The 17,547-nt window shown below is 42.1% G+C and overlaps 1 protein-coding gene across 5 annotated transcripts in view; it reads right to left on the bottom strand.

The window, feature by feature from the left end:
* The window catches only part of NUMB (NUMB endocytic adaptor protein), an 80,119-nt gene that overhangs the window by 36,674 nt on the left and 25,898 nt on the right, over positions 1–17,547 (bottom strand). For all 5 annotated transcript variants that reach the window (XM_075282839.1, XM_075282835.1, XM_075282837.1 and 2 more), the window contains exon 2: positions 9,251–9,299. The gene's annotated coding sequence lies outside the window, so the exon portion shown is untranslated. The remainder of the gene's footprint in view (positions 1–9,250; positions 9,300–17,547) is intronic.

Genomic DNA, 17,547 nt, shown 5'->3' with positions numbered 1-17,547 from the left:
ACTCACAGGGCTTGGAGAACCATCCATCAGATGAACAAGCGTGCGGCACACTACAGTTTTTACTGCAGTATAGCTTAAGCACTACTTACTTATTTTGTAGCTTTTTGCATGCTATGTCTGCAACGTTCTGTATGTTTTCATGTTTCAGCCCTCTCCAGGGTAATAAATAAATCTAAAATTATTACAGTGCACAACCTAGAACACATTATCCTGTTAATTTACTTTTATATCCTCCTGGATTCACTTTATATGAATTCACAAGTAACTTAGGAGAGCAAATAAAAGCAATAAAATCTCTTTATTACTGAGGACAGGGTGGGGGAGGTGGCACGTGACCAGGGTTTCTGCCAGGGGTGAAATCTGCTCACAGAGGAGAACATTTTGGAAGCAGTTATATGATACTATTAACGTCAACTCTGCTCCGCAAGCTAGAAAACAATGCGAGGCAGTAAAGCTCTCAAGCCAAGCTACAATAATATTTACCTTGTCAAGAACTCAGTGACATGCTTACAGCTCCATGTGGTAACCAGAGCTAATGGCTGGAGGTCAAAAGTAGCAAAAGATTCACCGGGTGCAACTGGGCCGCAAAGCAGAAGCTATAAGGATACCGTATTTTACGGACTATAAGGCGCACTGGACTATAAGCCGCATTGCCCATGAGCGCCTTATAGTCCGTCTCTGTTCATATATAAGGCGCACCGGACTATAAGCCGCAGTCCGGTGCGCATTATATCTTATTGAAAGCGGCGGCAGGCAGACTTTGCCAGCGGCCGCTTAACCCCCCGCGTGCCAGCCGCTTCTATTGGAAGCGCTCGGCAGGCGAGGAGGGGCTCTATCAGCAAAATCATGCTGATAGAGCCCAACCGTAAACGTTAGGTTAAACTACCCCCCCCCCCCCCCCCCCCCCCCGTTTTAAAATAAAAGCCTGAAACAGAATGTGAAACTTACCGAGCGGTGTAGGGTGGGCGGGCATTCAGGCCTCCTCTTCCTCCGATGTTCCGTCCTCCTCCGGCGCTCGCAAGCTGATAATGGCCAGGGCACATGCGCAGTAGAAGCATTATGATATTGCGCATGCGCCCCGGCCATTATCAGCGAGCGCCGGAGGAGAAGGACGGAACATCGGAGGCAGAGGAGGCCTGAATGCCCGCCCTGCACCGCTGGGTAAGTTTCACGTTCTGTTTCGGGCCGGAGTGACAGCAGGGCTGCCGGACACTTCCCATTCATTTCTATGGGAGCCGACATGCGAGTGCTCCCCATAGAAATGAATGGACTGCTTTTTTCCATTCATTTCTATAGGGAGCGCTCGCATGCCGGCTCCCATAGAAATGAATGGGAAGTGTCTGTCCATTCATTTCTATGGGGAGCGCTCGCATGCCTGCTCCCATAGAAATGAATAGGAAGTGTCCGGCAGCCCTGCTGTAACGCCGGCGTGTACGGCTGTGATACACGCCGGCGTTCAGTAGTGTGAATGCACCCTTACGGTGCCTTTTATGTATGTATGGAAGCGGCACGCAGTCTTTGCCGCCGCTTCCATCCATATATAAGCCGCACCGGACTATAAGCCGCACTTACGATTTCTGAGGAAATCGTAGGTTTTTATGTGCGCCTTATAGTCCGGAAAATACGGTAGGTTCACACAATGCTTTTCTTAAAAAATTTTTTTTAAATAAAGGTGTTATTCTGAAACTGCTTATAAAATTTTTTCCCCAGGGTTCTAATTTGACCAAACTTTGGGTTTCCGGGCTGCTTCTGACTAGAACTAGGAATGGCTGGGCCCGATGGGGAACTTTGAACGTGCATGCAAACCCCTCCCGGCGCTGAAGACCCCGACTGACCTACCCCCATCACTCCTGCACGCACTATTATGCCCCATAGTGTCCCCTGCACACAGTTTTATGCCCCTTAGTGGCCCCTACACAACAAACTATTATGCCTCACTGTGAACACCCATGAACAATTATTATACTCTGGGGACTTTTAAGACTCAGGCTTTGGTCATGTGACGTCAGGAACTTCACATAACTAGGCCCGAAGCCTGTCTGGAGCCTAGAGAGGTAACAGGGTTTTTTTTTTTTATGTTCTCTTACCTCTCCTGGGCCTTTGATCATTATACTCAGGGGTCTGAAAAGTGTTAATTGGTATTTACCTGTACTAAGGGGGCTGGCAGAATAGATGTGAAGAGACCCCAGAGTACACTAACAGCAGTTTCGATTTGGAAATGTTTAGTCCGAATAAAACTGCAAACATTGTGATAACAAAAACCATATCGGCTATCCTGGTTGAGGTTTGGTTTTGGTTACTTTTTGATTAGTCGCCCAGCCTAGTATGCACTAGGACCGAGGAATGATGACCCAAATCAAAGTCAAAGTTAATGAACGATTATTTTCAGACACTCCCTTTTATATGCCACACTATACCACTGAATATTAGCTTCGGTTATTTGCATATCAGCAATTCTAACTGGATAGCGTACAGTTAGTGGCATATCCCTTAGCCAATGACACAGGAAGGCATGAATGCAGAATAATTGAAATGATCGTTGTGAGCAAGTTCACGATTACTTGAGCTGACTTTCAGTTTTGGTTATTTTTTGATTAATTGCAGAGCCCTAGTGTGAACCCACTCCAACAGAGTCCTCCCACTACCCTGGATAAGGTACAGTGCTGCTTCTTGGATAGTCAGCACTGCCTACATGGATGAAAATCTCTGGGAGAGTAGAGTTCACATCCACAATGTTTCCGTCCATTTCTCTTTTAAGTCTGAAAAATGGACTAAACAAAGACAACAATCGTCTAATATGGACAACAACAGACCCCGAGGAACCCACTGAATAAATGTGGTCTGTCAGATATCGATTGTTCATTCTGTCATTTCCCTGGAGAAACAAATCATGCTTACATGACTTTTTGGTCCATGATTTTATATGGACTCTGTACTGGAGCCCCCATGCATATGTGAACGAAGTGTTAAACGCACATTAGTCTAGTGTGGAAAGCATGTTTTCCCAACGCTAGGACAACAGTGGATGGCACTTACATATCCGCAGTGTGGTTGAAACCTTTAGTTATTCAAGTTTTAAGTTGTTACATAGCTGTATGATACTGCCAGAAAGTTATTTTGTTGCTTTTCTGTGAAAACACACAGCACTTAAAATGGGGTTTCCATGATTTGGAGCAACCTGTGGGGTGGCCAGGAGAGGTGTAAGATTTATTTTTGTAAAAAACAAAACAAAAAGAACCCCCATCAACGGCCTTAGCAGTTGCTGGTAAGGAACTGGTGCCAAGAGTACAGCTATACTCATAGCACAACACAACATATAGCAAATTCATACATGTAATAACACAACACAGCTCTAAGGAAAGATTTGCTACAATTGTTATATTATGGGGAATTCTAGAATAAGACAGACACGTCAGGCGATGTGACAGGCCCTCTTCAAGGATCAATGATGTAATAAATGCATAATCCTGTGTGTGTATTGCGAGGCGTCTTTGGAGCCCATGTGTAAATATATCCAAGTGAACCAGCAGCTTCCCCCCATGCAAGTGATGACACCAGGTTCAATAACAGCTTACAGAGGGCGAATTCCTCCCCTATCAGCAGTGCTCATCTGACACAGACAAACCAGCTTAAGTGGTATACAAGACGGCCAGCAATATTAGGAAGCAGAATTCATTATTAAGCTGGAGACGAAAACACAGTGTTACCTCTTCTGGGCCAAATACAATAAAAAAGGCAATGAGATCAGCTTTTCGGAGACCCAGGCATATTTCTATAGCCCTGATTGTCTAAATAACACTTACAGTTTACACAATCGATTTTTCCATTTCTCATTTGCAATGTGCCAATGGATCTACAGGATTGCTGACAAGTGAATGTTACTGAGCCAATATAATGTGACTATTACCAATTCATCAGTAACCAGTTAAAGAGAACCTGTCACACTGAACATGTAGTACAATTTCTTACAGAGCAGATTGATATAGTTTTCTGTAAGAAAAGATTCAGTACAATCTGTCTTTTTTGTTTGTTTTATTTCCTGCTCATTCCAAGCTTAGGAGTCCAGTGGGCGGTCTTACTAATAACATCAGACCTAACCCTCGCTGAATCTATACAAATAAATGGCAGTCAGTGAGGATTAGGAATACAGTGGGAAGTCTCAGTGACTGCCTTTTATTTGTGTAGGCTCAGTGATGGCTGTCACCGAGTAGCACCGCCCACTGGACTCCTAATCCAAGAAAGAATGGGAATTTAATTTCATGATTTACAAGTTATACTAAAGCTTATCTTAAAAAATAAATAAATCCCAAACTATATAAATTAATATTCTCAGCCCCTACTGCTTTAAATCCAAGCCATTCTGGTCTGGATGTTCAATGTGACAGGTTCCCCATAAATCCAAATGATGGAGATAATTTACTGAAAAACCATCTCAGTACTGGAGATATAACTCCACTCTGCTTCCATGGAAAATGGTGCTCCTAATTCACAACAACTTCAGAACACCTACCTAAACTGAGGGGAGGGAGGTGTTTCTAAGTCTGTGACTCCAAGGCTAAGTCCCACGCAGCAGAAAAAAAAAAAAAAAAGCTGTGGAAAAAAATGCAATGTGTTTCCCCCGTAGGTGTTTCTGCAGTGTTCTTCAAAGAGTATTTACAGTTTTCCTCTGCAGACTTTCTGCTCTTATTATACCAATATGGAAAACTCTAGAATTTCCGCAAGTATAAACTGACTTGCTGCAATTTTCAAAAACGCAGTTTTTCCGCTGCAGATTTTTTTTTTCTTCTGCAAAGTGTGTCTTAGCCATCCCTACTTAGTGGAAAAATACATGCAGTGGACACGCTGCAACTTCCAAAACCATCGCAGTTTTGAAAATGGCAGCATGTCAATTATACCGATGTGAATCATTGAAGCAGAATGTCCACAGAGGAAACCCCTGCGAACTTTCTGTAAAAATCTCTGCAGGAAAAAACGTATTGCATTGCAGCCATGATTTTTCCCACAGTGCTTTTTTGCTGTGTAATGCTATGTAGTGCCGAACCTCCAGGAGTTTATCCAGGCTTAAAAGGGTATTCCCACGTCACATACTCACCAGTCTTCGTTGCTGTAAAATCTTCTGTCTTCCTGCTTTGTTGTGTCATTGGTGGGCGGGGTTACATATGCAAAGCCATCAGCGAGATGCCGCTGGCCCTGCGTGCACGCTCATAGATGGTGAGACCAGTTTAGCCTTCACAATGCCAATACAGACCCGGCATCCGCTGTAATAGAGGCGGATGCCGGGGAGGGTTAGACGCAGGCACAGGTGCCTGCAACATCGCTACGCTCCTGCCCTGCATGAAGCCAGCAGTGGCAGGAGCGATGCTGTTATTCCGCTCCTCCGCCCCCCCTTCCAGAATAGCAGCATCGCTCATGCCGCTGCTGGCTTCATGCAGGGCAGGAGCGTAGCGATGTTGCAGGCACCTGTGCCTGCGTCTAACCCTCCCCGGCATCCGCCTCTCTATTACAGCGGATGCCGGGTCTGTATTGGTGGCCCCTTCCCCCCAAAGGGTAAACTCCCCCCCCCCCCCCGGTCCCGTGCGCTTAGTCCCTCCCCCCTGGCAGCAGGCAGATATATCACTTGACTTTTGACCAGATAAGTCAAGGGATGTGTCAACAAAGAAATGAATAAAGTAATATAGTCGACAAACAAAGCAGTTTTGCTGAAGCAGTGTATTTAGGAAAAGTCTTACATTCACATTAACAAGCAGTATAGATAGGATCCTTGTGATGGGACAACCCCTTTAATATTTGATAACCTACCTTAATGATAGGTCATCAATTGATGATCAACGGGGGTCTTTGAGAGTATAGGCCACAGCATTCAGGTATGCAAATGTTTGACCAATGAAACCACATGGCTTGTGACACAATCACTTTACCTTGTAAATCAGAAGATCAGAAAGGGTCCCGTGCTGACCCCTGCTGATCTTCGGTTGATTTATTCTAAGGCAGCACTATGGTCCATCAAATTCCATAATACAGAAGTATTCTAGCCTAGAACGATCACTTCTAGGGAATATTATTGCGGTCATATGTTTTTGAGTATAAGCCTTCCACAGAAGTGTCTAGCAGTGGCTTATTCCCCTCTCCCTACTGACAGCATGCTTAACAGAGCATGCATGTGTATGGGGATGTCCAGAGGAACAACTATCATTTGAACAAACTGTATGGCCGCCTTAAACTGGCAACGTTAAAGACTTAGCAGGTTGCCATTCAGATGCCAATTTTAATATCTTCACCCTATGTAACTAAACTTGTATTAAAGATGCAATATATTTTCATGTGTGCATGTATGGATAGTTAAAAACTGAAAAATACATGATGTTTCTATTTGTAGAACAACCATACATTCTTATGACAAGAATAGAGAATGATCAAAATGTAATATGTCAAGAGCCACTTCATATACTAGCATACAGTATTGATTTATGGACCCCCGGCTTCCTTTGCAGCGTACATTTCTATGTAGGTAATCAGTAGTCATTGTTCATCACCGTGTTATAAAAGCATGCAACACTTAAGGGAGTCTGCTGGATAAGTCTGTAACCTAAATGACTTCCTGCACTTAGAGGGCACTTGGCAACATGTGCAGATGTGTTCTCCGCATCTTCATTGCTGAGAAATCAACCTTAATCCTTTAAGGAAAATTAAATGGGACACATCAGAAGGGCAGTCCCCATCTCCTCGACCCCCCACCACCTCCCAAAGTGGTCCAGAACATGTCTAGGTTGGGTTGAAAACTAATGTTGCATACGTGAGATTTCAAAGCGGAGCGCTGACATCGGCAAGACTGACATACTCAAAGCACAATGTTAGGTGTTAATAATAGTGGTAGGTAGGGCTAGTAAGCAAGACCTGACACTCAGGGATCGCCTTTATGACATTTGGTGTAATGGCATATCTTAGGCCTGGTTCACAACTGTTACAACAAACCACAGCGTTTCCTCATAGGTAAATATACAGGCCACAAAAGTAGCACACAAACACCACGACAGCCAAAAGAGAGTGGCCGTATTGAAATAATAAGCAATTAAGGTAAAATACCAAATATTTATTATAGGAAATATGCCTAAAAATTACAGCAGACACATAAGACAACAATACAACAACAGGGAACCGCACAAGGCAGAGCATATAATAAATATATCTTATAAATAGTAGTGAATACAAAATTGATAAACATTGAAATACAAAGAAGACAAAGGCTACAGACAAAGGTAATAATTGATAGCAGTAATAGCAAAATACACCACTGCACACATACTTCAAAACCAGAAGGTAATAGAGAAAAGACAGTCACACCAGAATGATGAAAATATTAGACTGCCCCTAATTAGTGGACCTACAGAGATTATATGACAAAATAATCCCTACAAAAGGGACCCAAAGAGGGAAAACAATTAGTCATAGTCCAACCATCAGGGGATAGAAGTGCACCAAAAGCTAATGCACAAGTGTTAAACAGAGTAAATGGAGGCTGCTAATGAAAATTCGTACTGAGGTTTAAGAAGTGAAGCAGTGAGATTAAGTATATAACCCATTACCTGTAGCCATGTCAATGCTGACCACCTTGGACAGGATATAGCACAAGTGGGGCGACCTTCCGGGTACCCGCACTTGTGCTATATCCTGTCCAAGGTGGTCAGCATTGACATGGCTACAGGTAATAGGTTATATACTTAATCTCACTGCTTCACTTCTTAAACCTCAGTACGAATTTTCATTGGCAGCCTCCATTTACTCTGTTTAACACTTGTGCATTAGCTTTTGGTGCACTTCTATCCCCTGATGGTTGGACTATGACTAATTGTTTTCCCTCTTTGGGTCCCTTTTGTAGGGATTATTTTGTCATATAATCTCTGTAGGTCCACTAATTAGGGGCAGTCTAATATTTTCATCATTCTGGTGTGACTGTCTTTTCTCTATTACCTTCTGGTTTTGAAGTATGTGTGCAGTGGTGTATTTTGCTATTACTGCTATCAATTATTACCTTTGTCTGTAGCCTTTGTCTTCTTTGTATTTCAATGTTTATCAATTTTGTATTCACTACTATTTATAAGATATATTTATTATATGCTCTGCCTTGTGCGGTTCCCTGTTGTTGTATTGTTGTCTTATGTCCCTGCTTGTCTGCTGTAATTTTTAGGCATATTTCCTATAATAAATATTTGGTATTTTACCTTAATTGCTTATTATTTCAATACGGCCACTCTCTTTTGGCTGTCCTGGTTCACAACTGTGTTCAGTATTTCATTCGAGAAGTCCGCTTGGGGACCCCCGAACGGAATACCAAGCGCATTAAAAAGTGGTCAGCAATGAAAGCGTACTGACCCCATAGACTATAATGTGGTCTGTGAGTTTTTCACGCGGTGTCCGCACGAGTCATGTGGAGATAAAGGTACTTCAAGGACTACTTTCTTCTCTGCATGATTCGTGCAGACGCCATGCGGAAAACACACGGACCTCATTATAATCTATGGGGTCCGTGCGCTTTCATGGATCACCGCTTTTTAATGCATTTGGTATTCTGTTCGGCGGGTCCCAAAGAAAAATGCAGAAAAATGGCCACAAAGGCAACTCTACACATATTACAAAGGGCCCTTACCAAAATGCTGGGAGTTGTTTGATAGGGCAAAATCATCTGGTAGACTCTCCCTTTGGAAAATAAATAGTATCACCAATAGGGTGGCGCCTTAAAAAGCATTTTGTAGACCTTATGTGGAATACTGCTTTAAAAGTGTGAGGCCACATGGAAATACAGTGTTTTTGCCTATTGTGCAAATGTAGTGGAACTTTAGCCTACAGAAGATCTCCAGGATTAGAAAAACACTGCCTGTGGTATTGCACTTCAGCTTTATTGAGGTCTAGGGAGCTGAGTTACAGTACCAGACAACCCATGGACAGATTTGGCTCTGCTTCTAGAAGAGAGCAGCCATGTTTTTTTTTTCTAATTCTGGACAACCCCTTTAACTAGAAAGTAACCAAGCCGAGGAAAGCTTTAACTCTGCTTAAAAAAAATAAAAAATAAATAAAAGTTCCATGAGCTGGCTAAGTGCGCACCATCTGCCGTCCACTCAGCAGTGTGCCATATATTACTACACAAAAGATATAGGATAATATACAATCATAAGCACAAAATAATATGCCATAAATACATTTCCTATAATTAGATTCCCATTCTTAATCACATTTCTTAGATTTTCTGAGTTACCTTTGTGCTTGCGCTCTTCTTACCGATATCGCGACGGCCTCTTTTATCCCTGTAAGAAGGAGAATGAAAACATCTTAGCAATATATAATGGGGGTTAATTATTAACGTACATTAATTAGAGTTACCTGCTGTAATGAAAGGAGAAAAGGGTGAAATACTTTAGGGAAAGATACATAATGTTAACACACAAACTAACTTTTGCTGAATATTATTACTTGCTTGAAACTCAAAGCACGGCGTTATACACACCAAAGGTGACCTGGGAACTTGGGCAAAAGTCAAAGCGTAACCCCCTTGTCTGTCCCAACAGCAGGTATACCAAACTGCTTTTGCATGGAGCGGCACAGCAGGGCAAGGGATTGCCTTTGCCACCATGTTTTGCAGCTGGAGTCCCCGTGGTTAGACAACCACTGAGCAAGATGGATAAAATCAAAGTCTTAGGACTTAAATTCTTCTTAATGGCTCCTGTAATTCTATCCACAGGGCTGTGGCGTTGGTAAGCCACAGCCATGATCAGTCAGAAGCAATGATGATCCCATTATTGAAATTCAATAAAAAGTAATCATGCAGCAAACTATGCATTATGTATAAAGAATTATACAATATAATAATCATTTTTAATTATACATTTCCATGTTGAAGCCAAAAATGGTAAATTTTTATCGACTCCACCCAAAATTGATTTCCAACTCAGATGCAACAATTTCTGCAGGTCATTATTCCTAACACATTGAGGTGTTCTGAGGACACACAGACATACAGATATATCACTGCAAGTGACAGCTCAGATTGAAAACAGAAGTCACCCTAACAGCAGAACAACAAGAAGGTCATTGAGCAGAAAACTTTCCTTAAAAGAAAATATAAAGTAAAACCTGCTTAGAGTTGGTACAGACAGACATCGACGCCAGGATAAATACTTTGTCCACTTCTGTTCTTAGGAGTTTGTGCAAACCACCGTGCTGCAAAACTTTATGTCAAAAAACTCCTGATTCAGCATACATGACCGCAAACAGATACCGTGCCACAAACGTGTCGCTTCCTGTGTTTAGGCTTACAGACGTTTCACATGCTGTGAACAAAGTGTGAGACAAACCTTGTCACCGTATCCTTCCCTTGTGAGGTCAAGGGTTTCAGTCTAAACTCTTCAAATGAACCCATTATAATTGACTGGATGTGCAATAAATGGAGGAGATCAGAAAGCCAATCCCTAAATAAGTCCCTATATTAAGACTATATACATGGCTTCAAGAAAATTAATGCAACAAATAAAAGGGACTTCATGAAGGGTCCTATGAACTGAAACATTTTACTGTATCCCAACCCTGCAAAAGTGTGAGAACAATCAGGACCTGTTACTGGGATCGACCTGTTACTGGGATCCAAAGTCAGTACAGCGGAGGGGCACGGCACAAACTCTACCTACACTTCATTATCGTGGTATTGTAGGACCCCCAAACCTCAAAAATTCAGACTGGACAAATGTAACGTTTGAAAAATAACCAAAAATGTACCATCACGGCCATAAAAAGATATATCAGTCCTATTGACTTTTGCTGTCACAAACATGGTTCCTTTCCAATAACCTTGAAGCTCAGTATAAGACTCCACCTGTCACACCATCCCTCACTGCGGGTAGGGCTTCTGCAGTCTGTGTGTGCACGTGTACAAACACTATGCACATGGCAAACATAAAAAGGGCCAGCCACAGTTAATGAGAGTGAAGTTGTAAAACAAGCCTAAAAAGCTAATGCCAGGTTACTGTACAATGCATTTGCATGGGGCTTACAAAACATGGCCGACTGCATACTTTGTGTACTACATTATACTGAAATATTAGCCATGCAAGCGGGTTACAAAACACACAGCGATCTACAGAAGCCCACACTAAAGGAAGGGGAACCATTACATCCATTCAGTATAGAAGCGGATTTAGTGTTCTTTGAGGTTGAAGAACAGACGGCATCTCAGGAAATATTGTGCGGTCTGAAGGAAGAATGCATCCAAGAAAAATATATCAACAAATACTAGATGACTAAGTACTCTACACATCAGGCACCGAAGATCAAGAAACGCAGCTCACAAGAAAAAGATGAAGGACTTTAGAAAATCTCTCAAGTCTTCTCCCGACAGAATATCAAATATGTAGTGCAAAGAAAAGAAAGTAATGGAAAGCAAGAAAGATCCAAAACCAATAGTAAAAAGAGAAGGGAGAAAATCACTGTATTGTTTACACAAAATACTAAACTCACATTGCAAGTGGCCAGAGGTTACAGACACCTAGTTACAGCTGGATTTCTACTACATTATGTATCCAGTTCTAATGTCTATATACACAGGCTAGAAAATAGTCGTATACATCGCAGTGAACTGCAGGAGCAAAGATACATTGGAGGCAGTTAATATACAGCAAGTAATGGAAGTGCAACCACATTAATACAGAAAGCATGCAGCAAGCGGGGGCAACACGGTGGCTCAGTGGTTAGCACTGCAGCCTTGCAATGCTGGAGTCCTGGGTTCGAATCCCGCCAGGATCATCATCTGCAAGGAGTTTGTATGTTCTCCCTGTGTTTACGTGGATTTCCTTCTGTTCTACAAAGACATACTGATAGAAAAAAAAAAAGTACATTGTAATCCCTATATGGGGCTCACAATCTACATCCAAAAAACCCCCAAAACACCCAGAAAGCATGCAGCAACCATGCTAGAGATGCTATAACATAGAAACATATTAAAAGCAGCACTTTATTATATCCCAACTTCTCCAGTGCGGCCTAGGTTCACAAGACACATGTCCACTACTGGTACCCCTGCAATACTACTACTTTCAAGAAAGGAATGGAGATCCCCTTATACTAGTTTAGCGAATTTACCATGAAAACATTCCGTAGACAGCATCAGTTTGTCACTGCTTTTAAGCTAGAGAATCCACTTTTGTGTTGATATATAACCACTTCTTATATGTACAGTCTGATATATACAGATGTTAATTTAACAAATATAATAGCTATTGCTCCCTTTTATCACCCACTGATACTTGTCAATGATATGCATTTAGTAGCAGAGCAAGTAGTCTATCACTTCCTACAAGTATATAAAACTGAAACATCTGCATTACATTGCACACTATAGTGATAAATAATAAGCCTTTGTAGATTTAGAGAAAAACAACCTTGAAGTCATACAGGCAATGCAGCTGGAGCAGTGGAGGCGGTCCTTCAGTTACCCAGAGCACTGGAGGCGGTCCTTCAGTTACCCGGAGCACTGGAGGCGGCCCTTCAGTTACCCGGAGCACTGGAGGCGGCCCTTCAGTTACCCGGAGCACTGTGCCACCCTGTGTAGTGGTAGTTGATTCTCCACTGACAATATCACCCATGGCAAGGGCAGTGTTCCTAGAACTAAATGCCCACCCCCAGTACACTAACTGCTTCATTTGCATATCACTTCAAAGTCATTTTTAACCAAATCTACAAGAGTGATATACATATCAAAAGCATGTGGTACTGTGCTCAGTAATGTGGTAGCAGTAGTTGAATATGCTTGGGGGAGGTGGTAGACAAAAAAATAGATCCAACACTACCGGAAATACGGCATTCAGCAATACCTGGAACACATATAAACAATGACACTGAGCTCAATGGGGTGCGGAGAGTTGGAAGACCACTTATCCAATAATGATGGACAATCCTAAAGTTAGGATGGAACTCCTCTCAAGTTCCAACAACATAAATCCACCAGCACAAGAAGAAATGTATGTGACATTTAAAGGGATGTTCCAGTTCATATTTTTAAACCTCTGCCGAGACTTAAAATAGCCAATACTCTATATCTGCCTACCCAATCAGCTGGGGGAGGGGTGGGGGGAACCACACAGAGTCTCCATTTTGGGTCTCTGGTTTCTGATCTTTGCCCTACACGTCAGTGATACAGCCAAAGACCAGGGACCCGAATGGAGACACTCCACTGAATCTCTAGCCAAATAGAGAGGAGACTATACAATGTTTGCCAAAATTCTTGTCGGGTCTTAAATATATGACGTGGAACACCCCATTTAGGAGAACATTAAATTACAATGTTATTCACCAAATCTTTAGAAACAAGTGGATCAATGGCCGCCGTTTCCTCTACTAGCGTGACATCATATAAAATGCATGAATGAAACCAACACTTCTCTGCTGTCATGCTAGTATCTGTTATCATAATGATGCGGCTTTTCTACAAGAAACCAGAAGGGCTTACAGGGAAAACCCCTGGGATCAACTAAAACCACAAAAGGAATCCCTGCATTTGAGATGACATGAAACCAGGAAGCTGAGTACTTAGTAATTAGGATTTATTACTGCACAGCAGACGCCTCCAGGTGATGCCCGGCCCACAACACATTCTCCAGCTGCTCAGTCATACCGAGCAAGGACTCCCACAGGGGCGCATGGTTCAGCCTGGTACAGCACTAGAAAATGGAGAAAGGTTCAGGGAGGAAAACTCCCACAGCTCCAAATAGCAAAGGTCATTTTCTTTTTTAGAAACCATTAAGACCAATGTCAGCCTACAAGTGTCAAGTGTGAAGCCTTTGGGAGGCATCAGCTTTGTGCAGACCTAGCTGGATAAGGTAGCCTTACCCAAGAATACAACGTGGAAAAGTACGCCAATTAGCTTTAATCCAGAAGGCAGAAAGTGCTCCTTAGTGCCACCTATAGGATGATACATGCAAGTCAATGTCCAAACCAGAACCTGTGGGTTGACCAAACATTCCAAGACTGCCCCCTACGCCTGCACCCTCTGATTGTCCACCATGACATGCACGTTTATTGACATAGGGAGAGGGGATAAAGCAGTAAAACTACAGTACAAGCAAGTTGAAGGTACAAGAAGGTACAAAAACAGTTGCAGATGAGGTGTAATAAGGTGGCAGTGCCTTTACCTGCTGAGAATGAACGTTTTTTTTACCCTACTATTCCAGGAGTTCTGTTATAGCAGCCAATAATGTAATGCCAACAAAGAAGGGTGTGCGCAACGACCGTAAACAATGGGATAATAAATTAAGGGGAGCAGCGACTTTTCCGGTAACGCTTGAACATGACTGGTTTCTGTCCTTGCTCGTCATTATGTATTGGCAGTGGGACAGAAAACAGATTTACCTAGAAAAAAAAAAAGTTAAAGCCATGTCTACATATAAAGACAGATTGAGTCTCCTTGGGGCCACCAGTCAAATTGATTCTGCAAGAGGGAAAAGGGGCCTCCTACAACAATTAGGAAATTGAACATAGTTGGCCATCAAACTTGGGTATAGCATTGTAGGACCATTATGGTTTTAGAGTCCAGGCCCACTAGTGGTATTCTGCTTGAACAGTTCAAACACCTATAAACAGCTTTAAACTTGGGGGATGTATTATTAGGGTATTTCCATATGGAATGCACATGCTGCAGATTTTTCATCAGATTTTATTATCTGCACAACATGCATAGGGTAAAAACTGTAAGAAATCCCCACAGTTAAGATTTGGAACATTTATGGCCACTGTATATCTTCTGAGATGGAAAACCTGTCACACCTACATAACATTGGCACATACCTTAAAGATTATGCAGTAGTAACGTTCAGCCACATCTATCATTATTAATAAACATTATTTTATGGGCACTATAAAAGGCATAAGGGAATGGTGGCTGGTATTAGGTGGGCACTGATGGTCCCATTATAGCAGCACTGTTTTTGGGGCCCACCCACAAACAGGGAAGTTGTAGGATATATGGGTAATACGGTGGCTCAGTGGAGACCTAGGTTCAAATCCTGCCAAGGACAACATCTGCAAAGAGTTTGTCTGTTCTCCACATGTTTACGTAGATTTTCTCAGGGTACTCCGATTGTCTCCCACACTCCATAGACATACTGATAGGGAATGTAGATTGTGAGCCCTTTATAGGACAGTGACTGACAATGTCTGTAAAGCACCACAGAATATGATGCTGTTACAAGTAGATAGCTAGCTAGATAACTAGATCTATCCGTCTATAGACAGACCAGCTACTAGCTGTACATACCAACTATAAACCAAGCATTGTTATTTTGATATTCTATATTATTTTAGATTTCATTTTTCATGGTCTCAGCCACAGGGAACATTTTAATATATTATTAACCTGTAAAATCTCTAGGATTATAACCTTCTGATTCCCCTGGGTATAAGGAGGATGAGACAGATTGTTTATATCTGATCTTGAGAACCTGTTTGACAGCAAACACAATGTAGAGCAGCGCCCACAACAAGGTCTGTTCCAAATGTAAATATGTAATTTGGGGGTGAAGATGTAAATGTCTTATAAAGCCACTACCCGCATGTTCTCTGGTCCAGGGAAGCATCAGTGGTCCAAGTTACAGTTGTCTAATCCCATTTAATGGTTAAACAATCATACAACTCCATTACGCTGCCGTTATGGCATATTTTATTAGCCTGCCATACGGACATACAATTTATTTTTTTACACTTACACAGGTCTGACTCATCTCCAGCTCCTTGAGACGTGACCTGAATTAGAACCTGGATCGCCACGTTGGAGATCAATTGTACACATGTTCTCTCGTAAGATTCTAATATCCTGCAGCAGGCTTGAAAGGAAGACTTCTATTCACAAGCCGCCTTAAAGGAAAAACTAATGCAAGTAGTGATTATTTTTCTGTCCCCCCACAAAAGCAATTAATCCAGTCACACGTCAGAGGGGCTCAGCGGGGGATGTTTTATTACTCTTTTGTAAAGGGTCTTATTACAAATTATATAACGCACCTAAATATTAGGAAAATCCTCTAATATGCCAATTTTGTGGAGAAGTTCACCAACAAAACATCTGACGAATGTAACAAACGCAACATATTACATAATATTCCAAACATTTTTTGTGCCAAATGATGTCATTCTGTCTACCGCTGCCAATCCTTTATACTGAAAGCAGCGGAGAGAAAAGTCCTCCATACAGGACTCTTCTCGCCATTGATTTTAGACGGACTCCAACAAAGATGTGAACCTTGCGTTAGTAGCAAAACTGATTGCTCAGGAACGGTGAGGGCTAGAGGAAAAAATTCCAATTAATGGAGCAGTGCCTATGACATGATGCAATTAATGGACTTGGCAGGTGTAGGAAAGTTTTGGTTTTTTTTTTCAATTTTTCCTCTAGCCCCCACTGTTCCTGAGCAGTTAGTCAGTTTTGGTACCTGATATACTACTAAGGTTAGGTTCCCATCTGCTTTGGAATCTCCACCACAGATTTCGCCTAAAATTGTATAAAACCAATAGAAACCCAACAGACCCCATTACAGTCTGAGTTCTGTTGATGTCCTGGGGCAACCACTTTTTAAGCGGACAATCTTTTGGGGCCTCATGGGGACCCAAACAGAGAGCTGAACGTTAGTGTAAAGCTAGCATAAGGGTCCATTCACACGGAGGAAAATGGTGAGGCATTTGGTGTGGAATTTCAGCGGTGTAAAAAAAAAAAAAAAAAAAGAACCCATTGGGAGGCTTTTCTGCTAGTCAATGGGAGGCTTCTTTTCTTTTTTCAGTGCTGAAATTCCACACCAAATTCCTCACCATTTTCCTCCGTGTGAATGGACCCTAAGACTCTGTACTTTGAGGTGGGAAGGAAAAGACAAGGGTTGCGAGTCTGAATCAGGACACTGGCTGACTCTGAATCACATCTCATTGCATGGTGAGGTCTGACATTGCCCATCTGAAAGTAGCATATCAGGCACCAAAACTAACAGTATTTATTGCTTGGGAACTACAGAAAAAACAAAGCTAATTGTGCTAAAATCAGTATAATAGTGACTATTAACAGGTGACAAGAACTGGAGTAGATGGTAAAAGGTCCAAAAACAACTAATCTTAGAAAAATAACAGACTGATAACATTCAGAAACACAAGTGAAAAGTGAGTACAATGTAACAGGACAGAATTCAAGATGCTTGGCATATTTACTCTGACTGTATCGCTCCAAGCAATCCATTGTTCTCTATCAACTATGCCAACAAGCAGACTCAAGACAGTCAGCCGGCTAAGCGAAAACTAATACTGAAGTAACTAACAAGTCTTATACATGAACTGAAGCCTATGCGCCTTGTAAAGTAAATACCGTATGCTAGTAACCAAACTGACAAATGAGCAAAAGCTTAGAAGTCATTGCTTACCCACAACACTGTGTAGAGAGGGGAGGTGCTGCTACCAATAATGGGCCAGAAGGGGTAGTAGTGTACAGAGACGTATTACAACATGCATGACCTGCTAGGAATTGGAAATTCCCAGATTATG

Source organism: Leptodactylus fuscus, chromosome 7 (assembly GCF_031893055.1).
Source record: "Leptodactylus fuscus isolate aLepFus1 chromosome 7, aLepFus1.hap2, whole genome shotgun sequence".
NCBI lineage: Eukaryota > Metazoa > Chordata > Amphibia > Anura > Leptodactylidae > Leptodactylus > Leptodactylus fuscus.
The sequence above is the reverse complement of the archived record's forward strand: the minus strand, read 5'-3'. Positions and strand labels throughout refer to the sequence as shown.